Source organism: Protopterus annectens, chromosome 2.part0 (genome assembly GCF_019279795.1).
Source record: "Protopterus annectens isolate FY-2018-M chromosome 2.part0, PAN1.0, whole genome shotgun sequence".
In the NCBI taxonomy this organism is placed as follows: domain Eukaryota; kingdom Metazoa; phylum Chordata; order Ceratodontiformes; family Protopteridae; genus Protopterus; species Protopterus annectens.
Window position 1 is genome coordinate 865,030,248 of NC_056728.1, and position 18,105 is coordinate 865,048,352.

Consider the following 18,105-nt stretch of genomic DNA (forward strand, 5'->3'; position numbering starts at 1 on the left):
GAACTAAAACATTGGAAGCAATATTGTACATAATGTAAATAGTGTGTGAAATGTATAATGGTTTGGCAAAACAATAAAAATGATTATTGAAAAAAAAAAAAAAAAAAAATCTGTATATAGAATTTTCTTCACCCAACATGCCTAGTTACATATATTTAAGCAAGAACCGACAAGGTGGTGTGGTATATTGAAGATTTACCTATGGTTGGTGTGGTTTAATCACGAGGGCAAAGCCTGAATGATTAAATAAAGCCAATCGTGGGTAAATCTTCAATATACCACAACCACCGAGTCAGTTATTGCTATTATACAATGACATTATTTAAGAAAAAAAATACTTACTTTTCTTATCTTTGTATAATGGCGCATTACTGTTCTTCTGCCGGTGGTGGTGTACTGCTTCCTTGTGTTGATGTATTGCGCATATGTATGGGACTTGCATTCCCACACATACCCAGTACATCAATGCTTTGAAATGGAAGCAACGGAGAAAAGAAAGTCTCCGTTGCTCCGTTTTTTTTTTTTTTAATTAAAAAAAAGTTTTAGATACCTTATACCAATGGAAAAAAGTTCAGATGACCGGACCTTTTTCCATTGGTATATTGTGGAATTTACAATGGGCACGCCAGCCAATCAGTGGGCACGTTTTGGAATATTAATGGAGGGTCATTGTATAATTAGTTTTAAATAACCATAATATATTGTTCCATTATTTGATGCACAGAAAAGCCTGAATATTTCAGTTCCTCTGTCATGTGCAGAATTGATACATTGTGCTTTTGTGTCTTTGGGGCTTGCAGTTCACTTTTGTCAGGCTAGGAGAGTCACAAATTACAGACAGGAGAGTGCATGACAAACAACCAAAAAAACAGTGTGTGTGTGGTATCATCAAATGGTCAAACAAAACCAGAAACAGCAACCAGTTTATTTGTATATCTACAAACTTTTAAAACTGAAAGGGAATATCTACAAGTATAGATTGGGAGCCAAAAGCCTAATGAGTTGTTGAGCTACTAATGGCCGACTCACTGAACTGTTTTGCCTGCTCAGCTTTTTACTTAATTTCTATTCCAGGAAATATGCTTGTCCTGACTTACATAAATGGTCTGCAGTTGCTCTGCCATTTACTGAATGAATATAAGATGTTGCAATGTAAATTTCCACAGAGGATTCAGACACAAATGAGGGCATGTCCATTTTAATAATTAACTTTGAGAGAAGTAAAAGATCAGATATTAAGGCATACTCTAATGTTGACAGGATTACCAAAGACAGAACATTTTTTATGGCAGACTACATAACTGACCTTGAGCAAAGACATAGTCAGATATATAATTATAATATGGTGCTTGAGATGCAGTGTTTGTTTTTAAGCTGTTAGATACTGCAAGCTGAAATGTAAAATATAGGCAGTTAGAGCTTTATCTAAGGGAAGTAGGCCCTAAACCACACTTTCATATGTAAGGCAACAGGCACTGCAATTATTAGCAATTAGAATGAATGGGGGGGGGGGTGCTGAGAAAGCAGTTAGTGGAAACAGTAAATGGAAAACATTAGGCATTGAATGGCTATTATCCAAGTAAAATCATAGAACCTATGGTGCTTGTCTTATACTCCTATTCCAGTTTAAATATATGAGTGAGTATACCCTTAATATTTAGGAGGAAGCCATTGTGGTTCCATGGCTATATGATGAGGGTACCTGTGCAGCTGCAAATAGGTATCCTGTAAGTTTAGCAAATTTGATTAGGAAAAGCTATAAGACAATTATTCTCCATTTATTGCCCGCTCTATCAAACATCCGTTTGATGTCACTCAACATGGATCTCTTTTTCTTGCTAAAATAACCTATTAAACTTTCATTTAAATCTTACTGACTCTCAGGACATAAAACTTTCTACTGATGTCCTTTACCTGAACTTAACAAAGGAATTTGACTCTGTTCCTCACTCATTAATCTTGCATACTAAGTTGTCGTGACCACCAACTCTTATCTGACATCTTGGGTTGCAGCCTGCCTCCACAACAAGAAGTGCAGGACTGGAGTTGGGAACACATTATTAAAGGAGAAGATGATTTCTATAAGTATTCTTCAGGACTCAGTTTTATGCCCTTCACTGTTTGGTTTGTTTATGACATTATTTCCTATTGGTCATTATATATATGGCTTAATAAATTGGCTGACAATACCAAGATGGGAACGTTAGAAACGTTCAAAAACAGGAAAACTTGCAATGATGTCTGTCACATAATACCATGGCACATTCTATTACAGCAAAATGTAAAGTTCTCCAGTTGGTATAGGAAATGAAGAATATCTATATGCTTTAAACCATGAACTATTGCCTGAGTCAAAAACAGTTAAAGACCAGGGAGTAGTAACTGATAATTGTATAAAATTTTTAGTTAATGCTATTTCCATTGTAAGGAAATATTATAGTCTAATGAAAAACATGTTGCAGGCCATTAGTGGTAAGGGTAATGTACTGATTCTATTATATAACATCTCACTTAGGCCATATGTATAGTATGTAGGTTTGCCTGCATTTATAATTGTTCATTTTTTTTTTAATTTAGAAGCAGAAAAAAATGGTACGTCAATACAACCAAGTTTAGTTCAAAATCACTTTTAATAAAATAAGAAAACAAGAAAACAGAACAGATAAGCACTTTCAGGCTATCAGCCCTTCATCAGATCTACTTCTCTAACACAAAGACAAGCCCTAAAAAAGACAAGACTATAACAGGCATTAACAATCCAGCCAATCAGGATCTTACAACAGAAGTACTTAATAGGGCAATTAATGAAGCAATTTCCATGCTCTCAATGCTGGCTTTAAAGGGACAACCCCATTCAAGCCTGGTGGTCTATCAGCTTGTAACTTCACTACCCATCTCATCTCTGCCATCTCTGTGTTATGCATGATGTCACCTCCCCTTTTGTCCTTAAGTACCAGTTGTATAGCCAAAAATGTAAAACAATGTCCTGGGCAATCTATGATGTGTTTAGCAAGAGCATTAGTTGAATTGTTCAACCTATTATCACTAACATGCTTCAGGATTCTGTCTTTAAACAGCATATTAGTCTTGCCTACATAAAAATGAGAGCACTTAGTGCAAGTAGCAAGATGCACTAAATTCTGAGTTTTGCAATCAACTCTCAGTTTTAAACAAGTTGTTTTGAGTCATGTTAAATTGGGGGTGAGTGAACATAATACCCTGATATTTGAGATTATAATTGACTTTAATTTCAGTTTCAGGGAAATAGAATTCCTTATGTCCTAGAGTATTTATAGGGAATATGATGGATTTATTAGAGTTAATCACATAATTACATATTTTTGAGAATTTTTCAATGGAGTTTAGTGTCTTATTCAAATCAGTATTAGGGAATTCAAAATAAATGTTAAGATCATCAGCAAAAGCTGTATACGTTATTGGGACTTTGGAAATATTCATAATATGGTGGTAAGTTCTTTTAAACAGCAGATGTTCTATGTATATATTGAGCAGGTAAGGTGATAGTGGGCATCCTTGCCTTGTACCATTCACTATTTGAATAGGCTTTGATTGCTTTTTATGTATAGATAGTGTTGTTGTGGCATTTCTGTATAAAGCCCTAACCATGTTTATATAGCCCTCAGGAATACTAAATTTATTGAGTATATTTAATAAAAAAATCAAAATTTACTCTATCAAAAGCTTTGGTTGCATCTACTGACAGTGCATAGCTAGGGCATTTATCATTCGCTTTTAAATTAATGATTGAATCAATAGTAAGTGTGTTGTCATATATTTGTCTGTTGTTCATAAAGCCTACTTTCTCAGAAGATATAATGTGAGGTAGAATCGGTAGAATTTGTTTGACTCTACTAGCTAGTGTTGTAGAAAGAACACCTATGCTCCTCAGACACACACCCCATCCACATCAACCTTCATGGATTTACCCAGATCATAAATACCCCCACCAGAACTGGTAATGCCAACCAAAAAGAAAGTATTTTAGATTGGATTCTAATAACCCAACTTCCTGTCTACGCAGCCTTTATATCATGCACGCCTTCCCACCCCCAACTAGCTACGGCAAGACAACATCACCCGGAGTCCGGGGTTCGGAAGCCGACCAAAGCATGGCAAGGCCTCTTCACCCTTACTTTGCACATTTTTTCCACACACCCAGGGGTTTGTTTCTCTCAGGGCTCAGGTCAAATGCCGCAGCAGCTTTCAGCGCGCACAGTCCCAGTCGGCACGTCAACCTTGAAAAGACCTCGGCAATGGTTTTGATTTTTGATCTACCATACCTGTCTGGGACCCCACACCCACACTGGTCACCAGGCTTCACCAGGCAAGCGGCCCCGCCGGCGGCTGTTGTAGATAAGCGTAATACATTCTACTCTCTTCCCCTCTTTAATAAATAGCCAACCACATACATATAAAGCCGGGACTGCCCCAAATGACCTAAGCGATCACCTAATTACATATATAAAGAAAAATAAAATTGGCCTCAAAACAACTCCTATGTACAGGTCAATTAGAAGCAGGAAGAAATTTGACCTTTCAAAATTTCAAGAAGAACTCAGAGCCCATAGATGGACAGAACTTAAATATCTCCCCCTAGAAGAAGCAGTATCTAAATTTAATACTACCTTCCTAGCCATACTCGATAATCATGCCCCTAAAAGATTAATCAAAACAAAATCAAACATTGCACCCTGGCTAACAAACGAAACTATAGCTAAAATGAAAAACAGAAACAAATCATGGGATATATGGCGGGCAACCAAACTACCCCAAGACCACATCCGATTTCAACAATTAAGAAATGTAACAAAAAAATCAGTAATAGCTGACAAAAAAAATTATTACAGCCAACTACAAAACAAACACCAAAACAACCCAAAATAATTTTGGGCCGGTCTTAATAATCTTCTCCACTCAGGCAAATCCTCTACTCCTACCCCAGAACAGGTATCCGATAAAACCCCAAATGAAGTAGCCAACACCTTCAACTCTTTCTTCATGAACACTATTCAAACCTTAGCTAACCAACTATCAGCTACCCATTGTTCAGTGAAAGAAGTTCATCCAGAAACTAAACCAAATTTCTATCTACAAGCCGTCTCCACTTCTACTATAAGATCCTTACTTCAAAAACTTAATCCTACCACCCTCTCCGCTGACCTCCTCCCAGCCGAATATTTACAAAAAGCTTCAGATGTCATTGCCTACCCGATACCCATACTAATTAATCGCACCATCTCTGAATCTAATATCCCCTCTATATGGAAAACATCCCATGTCATACCACTTCATAAGGGAGGTAATTCCACTGACCTATCTAACTATAGGCCAATAGCCATTATGTCCCCACTGGCCAAAATTATGGAAAAATGTATACATAAACAACTCCTACACTATCTTACTCAGAATAATCTACTTACCAACTCACAACATGGGTTTCGACCTAACCACAGTACAACTACTGCTCTACTCTCCTTTACGGACACAATTAACACCAACCGTAATAACAAAAAAATATCATCTGCGCTCTTTCTGGACCTCTCTAAAGTCATCGACATGGTCAAACACCAACTACTTCATAATACCCTAAAAACCCTATAACTGGACAACCTAACCTTTGGCTGGTTCCGTGCATACCTCTCAAATAGGAAACAAGCTATACTCTGGGATAATCAACTCTCTGAACTCTTACCTAATACCATGGGGGTTCCACAAGGATCCATACTGGGGCCACTTCTTTTTTCAGTTTTTATTAATGACCTACATACAGCCATCCCTGAGGCAACCTGTGTGCAATATGCCGATGATTCGACCTTAATCTGTTCCGATACATCTCTAGGGAATATATTGGACAAAACCCAATCCTGCTTCACAGCTGTGGAAAACTGGTTATCAGGGTGACAACTAATTCTAAATCCTAAAAAAACCAAATTGCTTCTTTTTCATCCAACCTTAAAACTTCCCTTTACTGACTTCACCATTCAATCAAACAATGGGACAACCATCTCACCTGACCCCCATACTAAGTTACTAGGTGTTACCATAGACAATAAACTTAGATTTGATACACATATTAATAATACTATCAAAACCATGAACAAGAAACTAGGGTCACTATATAGAATTAAAGCCTTTCTAACCCCAACATCAAAAACAACCATTGCCCACACTCATTTACTATCTACTCTCTTATATACTTCCCCAGTCTTCACCAAGCTTAATAAAAGTGAACTAAATAAACTCTCAAGTTCATATAATCACATTGCCAGATTTGCTACTGGCACTCCACATAGAACGCACCACTGTAATAACCTGAAAGCCCTTGGATGGATAGAACTCCCAAACCTTCTACAGCAAAATCAACTTATTGAGGCATTTAAGTTACTTACACACCCGGATAAAGCTCCTGCACTAAAGGGCCTAATTACACCATATAACAACCTAAATAGCCTACGTTCTGCAGATAGGCTTCTTTTACAAACTGTCAAATCCCATAATGCAGGAGGTGATGCTCTATTCGCTAACATCACTGCAAAAAATTGGAATTCTCTTCCCTCTAGCATTACTACCATTACCTCCTTACTCCTCTTTAAAAAAAGTCTACTCCAATATTTCAAATCACAATGGCTCTGCCAATGTTCTTTCCCAGATTAATTACCTCTTACCCACTTTATAAATCTTACTTCTCTTTCATTTGTTTCTCATGGTACTCACCATGACCCTTCTTATTATTTGATCTATCCAACCAATATTTCTCCTCCCTGAAACTCTAGTTACCTCTCTATTGAGGCTTAGCGAGCTGAAATGGATATAAGTTTTCTGATTAAAATTATACATGTCTTCTTCACTCAATGTAATATATATCAATTTGTATGTTTCCTATGTAATAAAAGATACCTTATGTTTATGTAATAATTTGTATACGTGGAGCTTTTCTCCCCGGGCCTCCGCTGAAAATGGACATGTATCCAGTCGGATTATCCCGGTCAACAAATGTAAAATAAATAAATAATAAATAAATTTTAATATCAATATTAATGAATGCTATCGGCCTGTAGTTATTTGGGTCTGATGCATCAGATTTGGGATTTGGTATAAATATAGTTTTTGAGTTATTGATACACAGGTTTTTGGTGCCATACTTTATTATGTATCTGTATACTTTCAGTAGTATAGGAGCTAACTGTTTCTTGAAAGTCTTGTAAAATTCTGCCATGTAACCATCAGGCCCTGGTTATTTACCTGGTTTCAACTTATTTACAGCAGCAATGATTTCTTCTACACTTAAGGAATCTTTAAGATTATTTATTTGTGTCTCATTCAGTACTGGAAATTGTAACTCTTCGGTAAATTGATGAAATAATGACTCATTAAACTGGTCTTAGGGGCCATATAGTTTTTGGTATATCTCTTCAAAAGCCGCAGTGATCTCTTCATCTGTCTCTAAAGTTTTGTTATTATAATTTAGTTGCTTTATTTTGGTAGGAGGATTCTTAAGGTTTATGATTCTTGCCAGTGCTTTTGAGGGCGAATGAGCCCATTTGGCATATTTGTGGAGGAGTTTAATTTCATTGACTGAGTACTGTTGTGTTTCACATAGTTGTTCTTGTAGTGTAACCATTTGACTTTCAAGTACTGGCGAATAATTTATTTGCAGTTCTGACTCTATATTTTTTAATTTTGATTCTATTAATATGACTTTTTCTCTGTTTAATTTTTTATAGAAATCAGCTTTTTGAATTAATATACCCCTACTAGTGGCTTTTGTAGCTTGCCATTGAATGTCAAATGTTGTATGGTATATCTACTACTTCTAGGTTGTTATAAGTTTGGGTAAGAATGTCTATGATATTTTGTGAAACATCTTTAAGCTTTAGTAAGTTAGTATTTAACATCCAGTTCATAACTGTTTGGGGTCCTTGGACTGAGTTCCCCAACTTTAGTGCAATATTTATCTTTGCATGATCCGATATTGTCCTAGGTTCACTATTGTATGTGACTGTATTATATAATAAGATTTCAGATATTAAAAATACATCTATCCTAGACCAAGACTTGTGATATGGTGAATAATAAGTGAATTTACTAGTAGTTATACTATTTCTATAGTTTTCAAATGGGTCAGCTAACTTAAAATCTTCCATGATTTCAGCTATTAGTGTAGTAAGCTGAACTGATTGCTTGTTATTCTTATTTGTCCTATCAAGTTCTGGATTAATTAGCATATTCCAGTCACCTCCTATGATATAGAAGTAATTAGGATAGTTGTCTAAGATTCTGTATATCTCGTATAGATAAGTTATTTGATGCAAACATGGGGCATAATCATTCAGGACTAAGAAAGGTTTTTTAAACGGGTGGCAGTTCGCAAGTAAAATAACACCATCTACCATTTGGGTCACAGCTATCTTTCCATATATTACCATCAAAAGATTTTTTAACTACTATGGCAACTTCCCTAGAAGCCGTACTGTCACCAGCAGCAACAGTATATTTCACCCATTTTTTTGTATCTTTCTCCCATTGCACTTTCAACATATGCGTTTCTTGTATGAAAGTTATCTCTGCCTTAGATTTAAAAATTAAGTGCATTAATAAATTCTTTTTTTTCTTATCTTGTAAGCCCTTTATATTCCATGAATCCACAGAGATCATCTAAAGGGTATAATACACAGATTGCTGGCTTTCAGAATAAGTTGATATATATATATAGGGACAAAATAACATTTCAAAATTATTAGAATTTTTTGTACATATCAATGGCGTGGGTATAAGTGTGACATCACTCCCTTTCAACCCCCCCCGTGCATACCCACGCTAGCCTACTACCTGAAAGAGAGGTAAAAGGAATATTAACAACTATAATACAAAAGGTTTCTGTCATTCTAAGTCCCAGCAATAAAACATCACACATAACAGCATGCCCACACAAATCATGTGTAAAAGATATGCATTCTAACCCTTTGTTCATTTGAAAATAATTAAGCTGAGCATATTTTAACTGAAATTTATATATCTAGTTTAATAGACAAATAGCAATCTAATCAAAATATAGTACAAAGCAAACTATCGCGATTTAATTGTGTTCACACATAGAAGAGTAACAACATACACAACTGATTTTACCTTAATATAGTTTTGTCAAACAGTGTTTGCATGTTCCTTGTTATGCTGGTCATATGTACATTCCTTTTATAAATATATATATATATATATATATATATATATATATAGAGCAGTTCTTTTACTTGTTGGGTCTGTGTTTACTGCTACATTTATATCCCTGGGTGTCCATTTATCATGTAAGAATCAAACATATATACAAAAAAATAAAAATAAAAAAAACAGCATTGTGATCATAAAAAGAAAGAAAATATGAGACAGAAAAACAAAGAATCCCTATATATTCTCTGCTGTACAAGATTGCTATGCTTACACTTGATGCATACTTATTTTAAAGCTTAAGAAAGCATATTTTAACACTATGTAAAACAACACAAACCTGACTACAATGGTTTGCTTTTCCTAGTATGGGCTGAGTATTTATTGCAGCTGCAACAGCTGCTACAGTTTCTAACCCAGAAGATTTTATTAGTCCAGCTTGTATATATTCAGGAAGGAACAAGAAAAAAAAAGCAGCACCTATATATTACCATTTGTATATAATCAATTAACCTGTGGTACTATTTCTAGGCTAGATTTACCTTCCGTACACCATATACACGAGAATTTTCACTTTTTGAGTCAGGAAAAAGTAAATCCACAGGTATTCTGTTATGTGAGAGCCTTACTTTTGTTTTAATTTGCAAACGCTGGTTTTCTGAGATGTTTTGGGCTTGAATGGATACCATAGTTTTTCCTTTGACCTCAGCTGATTCATTGTTGCAAAGGATTCTGGGTAATGTAGTTAATTCGCGACAGTGTGGAGACGCTCCCTAAGCTGTAGTTGGAGTGCCCAAATGAAAAACAATGAATCTAAGCAGAAAACAGGTATTTTAGGTATTTTACCTTTGTCATTGAGAGAATGAGTATGCCAAAAATACACAGAAGCATACAGTCTTTGTACTAGAAGCCCGTTTGTGCAAAAAAAAAATACTTCATGGCAGTTCTTTATAAGCTTTGAGAAAAGCTGTTTTTGCTTGTTCTTTATTTTTAACTGCATAATTTAAGCCATTGTATTGAAATTGCAGAGTTTCTGGGTATTTCATTTGGAATCTAATGTCTTTGCTTACTAAGTAAGTGCAGTATGGTGAAAGAGATTGTCTTAACTGTTTTATCTGTAGAGGCAGATCCTGAGCAAAGGTTATCTTGCAGCCATTCCATAGAATATGTTTCCTTTTTTTTGCAGCTTGAATTATTTCTTGAGCATGTGCAGCATTTAGAATTCTTACATATATTTGCCTGCTGCCATCCAGGGTCTGAGATTTTCTCAGAGCACGGTGTATTCTTTCAATAACAATTTTTTTGGGATAGTTCTTTGTTTTCAAGAAGGAGACTGAAGATTTCCTTTACTACATTAGCTAGCTGTGACTGTTCATATTTTTCTGGGATGCCTCTGATCAATACATTATTTCTCCTTGCTCTAGCTTCCAGATCAATCAGTTTTTGTTGCATTTCTTTGACTGAATTTTCAGTGATGGAAGAAGCTTTCTGTATTTCTTCTATCTTTGTCTCATTACTCAGTATTCTAGCCTCATTTTTGTCCAGTCTGGTTATTATTTGATCCAAGTTTTTGCCAAACGCTGTAAGTTTTGAAGAGAAAGATTTTATTTCTGTTTGCAGAGGCATTAAAGCTGCTTTTAGTTCCTACATGTCAAAAGATTGATCAGTTTTTGGTTTCATTTGGTTCTTTGACACTTCGGCTTGAGATTTGGTAGTTTTCTGCCTCTTAGTAATAACTTCCTTGTCTGGAGAAGCAATTTGAGATAGTCTTGTTTTAGATGTGTGTGTTTCCATTTGGTCCATTTTTCTTTGTTGTGTGAAAGCTTGCTTCTTTTCTTATTTTTTGTAATTGCTACTTACTGCTTGCAGGCCCAGGCACATGTACAGGAGTCACTGCTTAGTCATCACCCAGATCCAAGGTATGCATTTCTTATTTTTACACTCAGAAGATAAAAATAAGCTTCACTCAGGTAGCGACTTCGGTTTAATTATGCAGGAGTTGATTTTTTGTAGATTTACACTATAGCGGTAGCCTTAGATGAGGTTAGATTTGAATTTAGTAGTTGGAGCAAGCTGAAGTGTGTGCAGTCTAGCTGGTGGCCATCTTAGAATCAATTCCCAAATATTTATACACTCCCTCTTGCTCAAGTTCTTTTATATTACATTCTTGTCCCAAACTGATGTTTTCCTTGTTCTGCAGTTTTCCTATTTTAAAGGCTGCTTTTGCACATTTATCAAGACCAAATGACATTCTTATATCATCTGAAAAAGTTTTGACAACTTACAGTTGTATTTTCAGTTCCTCATCTGATAAGCTATACAATTTTAAATCATCAACAAAGCGAAGAAGAGAGGTCTTTGCACTTTGTTTTCTAGGAGATAATTATATCCATGGCCTAAGCTGTCAAGTAGACAGCTTAATGGGTTAAGGGCAAGGCAGAATAGCAGTGGTGACAGAGAGTTAAACTGGAATATCTCCCTTTGAATTTTTATCCCTGGGATAATAATTTGTCCTTTATCATGGCTTAATTGCAAACTGGTCTGCCACTGTTTCATGGTCACTGGAATGTAGTTGATCAGTGTATGGTGTATCTTATATATTTTTAAGCACTCTTTTATCCATGAATGTGGGATACTATCAAATGCTTTTTTGTAGTCAATCCATGCCATCCTTAGATCCTTCCCCTTTTTACAGTTCTCCACTATGACTTTTTTAACAACAAATGATCCTTTGTTCCATATGACTTTCTTTTATTGCCCTTTTGTTCTACTGCCATAATTGAGTTTTCTTCTAAGTGACTATAAACTCTGTCGACATCAATTCCCATGTATAGTTTATACATCATTAGAAGACAAGTTATTGATCTGTATTTTTAGGGTATCTTGCAGGTTCACTCTTAAGTAGGAGAACTGTTTTCCTGTTGTTAGCCAGGTTGGTGTCTGTTCAGGGTGCACATATAAATAGTTCTTACTCATAGCTAAATCTCTATGCAAAGATGTTAATACTTTTAACCAGAAGTTAGGTACTGCATCTGGGCCTGGGGCTTTCCAATTGAAGGCTTTTCTTAACTTTGTTTTAATCTCTCTGGCTGCTACTTCATCCCATTTCATATCCTGTACCTTTAAACTTCTTATTCTTTCTTTTACTTCTATCCATTTTGCATCTTTGTTATGTTCCACAAGATCTTCATAAATACTTCTCCAAAATGTATTTATTTCTTCCTTTTCTGGTGGTCTTTCAATTCCTTTTACCTTGTTTTCCATTTCTCTGTAAAACTTTTTTTGGATCACCAATAAATTGTTTTGTACTTTTCCTTTGTATTTATCTGGGTATCTTCTAAGTTTTTCCACCTGAACTGAGATTTTTAGCTTGTTATTTGCGATATTGCATGATAGATCCTGGTCTGTTCTAATACTGCGCATTGCTTTTATTGCATCTATCTTTCTTAGTATTTTTGCTGATCTGTTCCCTCTTCTATATTTTTGTAACAGTGACACTTCTTGCCTTGATTGTTTTATAGTTTTCTTTATTCGATACTTCCATGATGGTATTTCATTTTTCCCCTTCCTTTCCTTCACTACCCTGTGTTCTTGTGGCAGAACTTTATCAGTTATATATTTAGCTGCACAGTAATATATCCTGTTTACGTCTGTTATATTGCATGGATCTCTATGGACAGTCCTAATTATTGTGTTCATTTCTTTTATCAAACTTCTGACCTTCTGGATTTTATTGACATTCTGCAGTCTATTTCTTTCGTTTATCTTAATATGTCTATCTATATCTATTAAATCAAGCAACTTTTTCTCTTATCTCGTTTTCTTCTAAACTGAGGGCACATTTTTTATTTTCAGTTTCCTGCAGGCATTCTATGGGAAGTTCTATAGCATCTTCCTGTGGCACATTCTCTTCAATTTCATCCTCTGCCATCCGTTGCTCTGTCATATGGGAATTCACTGGCCTATCACTCCTCAACATTGACTGTGTCAGAGTTTCCACAGTTTCCTGTTCCTTCCCTTGCCGTTCAGCTTCAAGCGAATGTTTATACTGGTTTCCTGTGGAAGGCTTCAAAATATCTTCATATGGCACCTGACCAATTGCTTTTCTATTCCACTGGTTTCCCCTTAATTTGGCTATCCATTGCTCTATCCTGTTGTGGTGCTTTCTGAATTAGCTTTTCTGCACTGAATCCTTCATTTTGCAGGTACTCTATAACCTCAGTTTCTATTTCTTTAACTTCTCCATTACTAATCTCCTTTTCTATTTTCCTCTTTGTCTTCTTATTTTTTGTATTGTGAAGTTTTCCATATCCGGATTCCTTTGCCTATATTTCTCTTCAAATATCTTTGGTGCTGCTCTTTTTGTATTGGTTAGTTTTGCTTTCTCCTTTGCATAAATATTACACCATATTAAATCTCTTTTTCTTTCCCATGTCCATATTTTTCTTCAGATGTCTCCTGATCTTCCTGCTTCTCCTTACTTTGTGGACTCACTCCATGTTGCTGTGATGTAACCTGTATTAGACCTTCTACATCAAATCCTTCACTTTGCAGGCACTCCATAACTTCAACTTGTATTTTTTTACTTCTATTTTACCAGTCTTCCTTTCTACATTCCCTATTTGTGATATTATTTTCTTTATTGTGAAATTTTCCATATCTGGATGTCTTTGCTTGCATTTCTCTTCAAATATCTTTTGGGCTGCCTTCTTTATATTGATTAATTTGGCTTTCTCCTTTGCATAAATACTGCACCATATCAAATCTCTCTTTCTTTCCCATGTCCATATTTCTTTTTTATACTTTTCAAAATCTCTAGGTTTTGTTCTTTATATTTTCGCACTTCCTCAGATGCTTCTTTTTTCCAAACAGATCAGTGTTTCTTGATCTGTATACTGTTTTTCACAAATCTGTTGTATTAATGAATACAGATTTTTATTTATTTTATTTATTTATTTTACATTTGTTAACTGGGAAATTCCGACTGGACCAGGTCCATTTTCAGCGGAGGCCTGGGGAGAAAAGCTCCGGCATCAAGTTATACAAATACAGTACATCCAGCATAATACACAAAATGGGTTACATCATGTATGCTGAGCATAGTACTATAACAAGAAATTAATAAAACACTGCAGGTAAAAGAAGATATAGAATATAGGTAAAAAGACAATGTCAGTTATACATTGGTAAGAGAAGAAAATATATCAAGTAAGATTCTACAGTTAAAAGTACCCTTTTAGATGACAAAGTTTACAGGGGATCAGAGATCCAGCATGTGATCAGAGAGGAGTTTGGGGAGTTAATAGCAGTGTGGGTAGAGTTATGTGATACAAGGGCATAACCAGGTAGTAAGAATATGCGATTTGAGGGAGTTTCTGAATATGGATGTGGAGGGAGCAGTGGACATGGATAGGGGAAGAGGTCCAATTTCTGACAATGGTATGGGAGTAGAGTGCTTTCCCAGCATTATAATTATTATTTGAAGCTTCTGACAGTTTTTCTTGTAGAAGTATTTTTTTCCTCTAATTTCTCTCTTAATAGTTTTGTATATCTTGTGTCTGGAAATTTTGGGCTTTTCGCATAATAGTAGCAATACATAATATCTTTCTTATCTGCAACAGTCTACTTTATCATTTTTATGGCTCTTCTTTGGCCTATCAGTTTTTGTGATTTTTGTGGACTACTACTTCCTTCTACAAAAGGGGGGGGGGGGCATCCTCCCTCGCCTGGCCCCATTGTAGGAATGTTTTTGTATTTTGAGGATTCTGCACTGTCATCTTTTCCAGTCCTGGCACCAGTGTGCCTTCCAGGATTGGGCACTTTTTTATCCTGGGTCTTGTGTACCCAGCTATCTTTTTAAATTTTAACCTACTTCTGTCCATGATATATGCTATATAAATACAGTCTAAATATCAATATAGTCTTGGTGAGATTTTGTGAAAAAACGGGTCCACCTCGTGAAGGTACTCACCAAGACTTGAGGATGAATTCAGTTTCAGTAATACTACTCTCCTTTGCTTGCTGACTTATCATCTCTCCATTCGAACCCCAAGTTCAATACTTGAATGGACTTGAAGGACATTTTCAAGACAAATAACTAGGGTAAGGCATCTGCAGTATGACAGGTTAAAATCCATAAATCTGTATTCAATACACTGTAGATTACTAAGGGGAGATGTGATTGCTATATTAAATGTTTTGACAGTGAATAATTGTCATCTAACATTGGAATTAAATTGACATTTCACTGCCTAGAAATGAGGTATACATAGTCGTTAGTGGAAATAGTCATGTTCCATTTTAAGAGTAACAGCTTCTTCTTCAGAAATTGAAGTTTCACACTTTTGACAATGGAGCTTACAAGCTACAATTCAACATTATTAAACTCAAAAAATTAATTAGGACCCCAGTAAAATGCATCCAATGATTCTAAAACATTGCACTTAATGTGATCCTTAAATAACTGCTGCATAATTCCTCAACCAAATCAAGACCAATCATCTTTTAATTAATTAGAAGAAATACTCATTAAAGTGTATATTCTATTAAATTATATGAAAATAAACACCATGGAGGATAAAGAAAAGAAGCATGTGTAAAGAATACTAACCATTTAAAATGGTACAATGAAGAGGGCAAAATAAGGAGAGAGTAATGGAGGCAGAAAAGCCTAACAGGAGGAAGTAGGTAAATGTAGTACAGTCTGCAGTCCTCAAAGCCTAGACTGGAAGAAGGATGATTTAGAAGCAGTGTGGTATGCAGTATGTGATAGTGAACCAGTTGTGGCTGGTATAACCAAGGCTTAGGTCCAGTATAAGACAGGATGAGACATTGTGATTCCAGTAAACAGAATAGGTTATACAGCACATCAATGAATGGCATGGCATGTTTATTAATTAATTTCATTTGGTAATTGGCCTTCTTCAGGTTTGACCAAAGTTACATAGGAACAACAGCTAAAATGTCAATAAGCATTTTGATACAGTATTGCTACAATCAGTATAATAAATATAAAATTTTGGTGATAACTACAGACTGATCAGACATTTTTGACTATGTAAAGAGATACTTATTTTGGCTACATTAGAAACAGTAACACTTTGCTTTGCTCCTACAGTCTATGATTACAATAGAAACAATGATAATTTGCTTAGTTGCATTAGTTTGTGAGTTAAAAGAGTTGTTAGGCAAATAGATAATAAACTTCTATAAATTACATAAAGCCTTCAAATATTTTGTGGAACAATTAGGACAGGTTAAGACAGGTGAGGAAGCGGAGTCATTCACAGGTGATATTTTGTTGAAAACAGGTACAGAAAAGACTTATAGTAAAGGCTTTTGAAAATTTGCTTGGGTTACCATTGAGTGAATATTTGGTGAGTTGGATTTCCAGACTGCTGGGTCATATTTGGAGAAGGCATACTCAGTACTATTTCATGTAAATAGGGTCTATGAAGAATGTTGTAGCCTGCTGTCTGATTCTGTTGTGATAGTCTGATGGTTAAAGGCAGGCAAAATTAATTACTGAGGACATTACAAAATGTGCTTGCAAATAGGAAGGTGGAGCAAAGTGTATTATTAGGTAGGGAATTTGTAATTGCCAAGCAATGACAATGGTAATTATTTTTGTCTGAGAGGTATATAAACCTATCTAGTTTGTTTTGGGCCAGTTGATGTGTGTGAGGTACCTAGAGAGACCTCTGAGGAGAGCATATTCAGGTTTTGGCATGGTAGAAAAAAATTAAAGGAGATGAAGACTATATCCGGAAAGGATTATAGGGGGATGCTGTAGGTTAATCTGAGATGGATAGGGTGAAAATATGGAAAAAGGGACAGGGCAGCTGAAGGAAGAAGGGGATGAGAGGTAATCTGCTGTCAGTTTCTTAATAGTAAAATTCATAGGGGCAAAAGCATGTCATTTTGACTCCTCTACAGTTGCCCACTTAAGTACAGTGATAATAAGCTGGCTGAATGCAGGAATAAGATGGGTGGTTATATGCAAGACCTCAGCATGCCTGAGGCAGAGAAGGTCATTCCATCATCCAGTGTGGCCATATTACTGAGGTATTCAGCCTAGATGGGTTCAGATGGACAATAACAAAATGGAACCAGTAACAGAAAAATCTTTAATTAGCTCTTTGTGAAAAGTATGAGGTACGTTATCCACAAACGATAGATTCACTGGAAACAGTATCCATGCAGTGGTATGATTTTCACTGACCATGGAAAGGGACTCAAGTCTAGTCACAAAGATCAGAGTTTGGGATTACAGGAGGGCTGCCTTTGGGAAGAGAGAGAAGTTAAAAGACAAGAGTATTGGGATGAGGAAGGAAAGCATAGGTGTGGGGGAACTGTGGAAATCATTAAAGGGAATTACTTGAGGGTGTGAGAAAAGGACTGACAAAGATTGCAAAGGTAAGATAAGGAGAAAGACAATGTGTTTAAATACAGATGTGATGGAGCTTTACAGGGTAAGGTGAAATAGTACAATGAATGGGGGCTAGGACTGGACTGAAGCAAGGTATGTGAGGAGAGTTAAGGGAGGAATGGTGAAATGTCAGCAGATATTAGGGGAGGAAAAAAAGCTTTGTTTGGGTTTGTGTTATAGATAATTGAGTAGTGGCTGGCATGAATATAAAATAAATGACCTGAAAAATTCAAATTTATAAACAAGCCCCAAGTGAAAATTTTAAATAAATTATTTTTACTGGTAGGTAGGTAGGTGAAGAGGTGGTTATAAAGCAGGTCATAGAGACTGGAATTGACTGTGTCCTCGGGTTGCGGAAAACGTGAACAATTGTGTCTGAAAGGGATAAGTTCTGGGTCATTTAAAGTATTTGTTTCTGACATCACACAGGTCCTGTAAAACTGAATTGAGTCTTTGCTCATAACACAGAGTTAAGGACTTGGGTGAAATATGAC

At 35.8% G+C, this 18,105-nt stretch overlaps 1 protein-coding gene across 1 annotated transcript in view; it reads right to left on the reverse strand.

Annotated features, from left to right (window-relative positions):
• The window catches only part of PLGRKT (plasminogen receptor with a C-terminal lysine), a 1,070,348-nt gene extending 1,060,525 nt beyond the window's left edge, over nt 1–9,823 (reverse strand). Inside the window, exon 1 of the mRNA XM_044061128.1 lies at nt 9,726–9,823. The gene's annotated coding sequence lies outside the window, so the exon portion shown is untranslated. The remainder of the gene's footprint in view (nt 1–9,725) is intronic.
• Between the last annotated feature and the right edge of the window lie 8,282 nt (nt 9,824–18,105).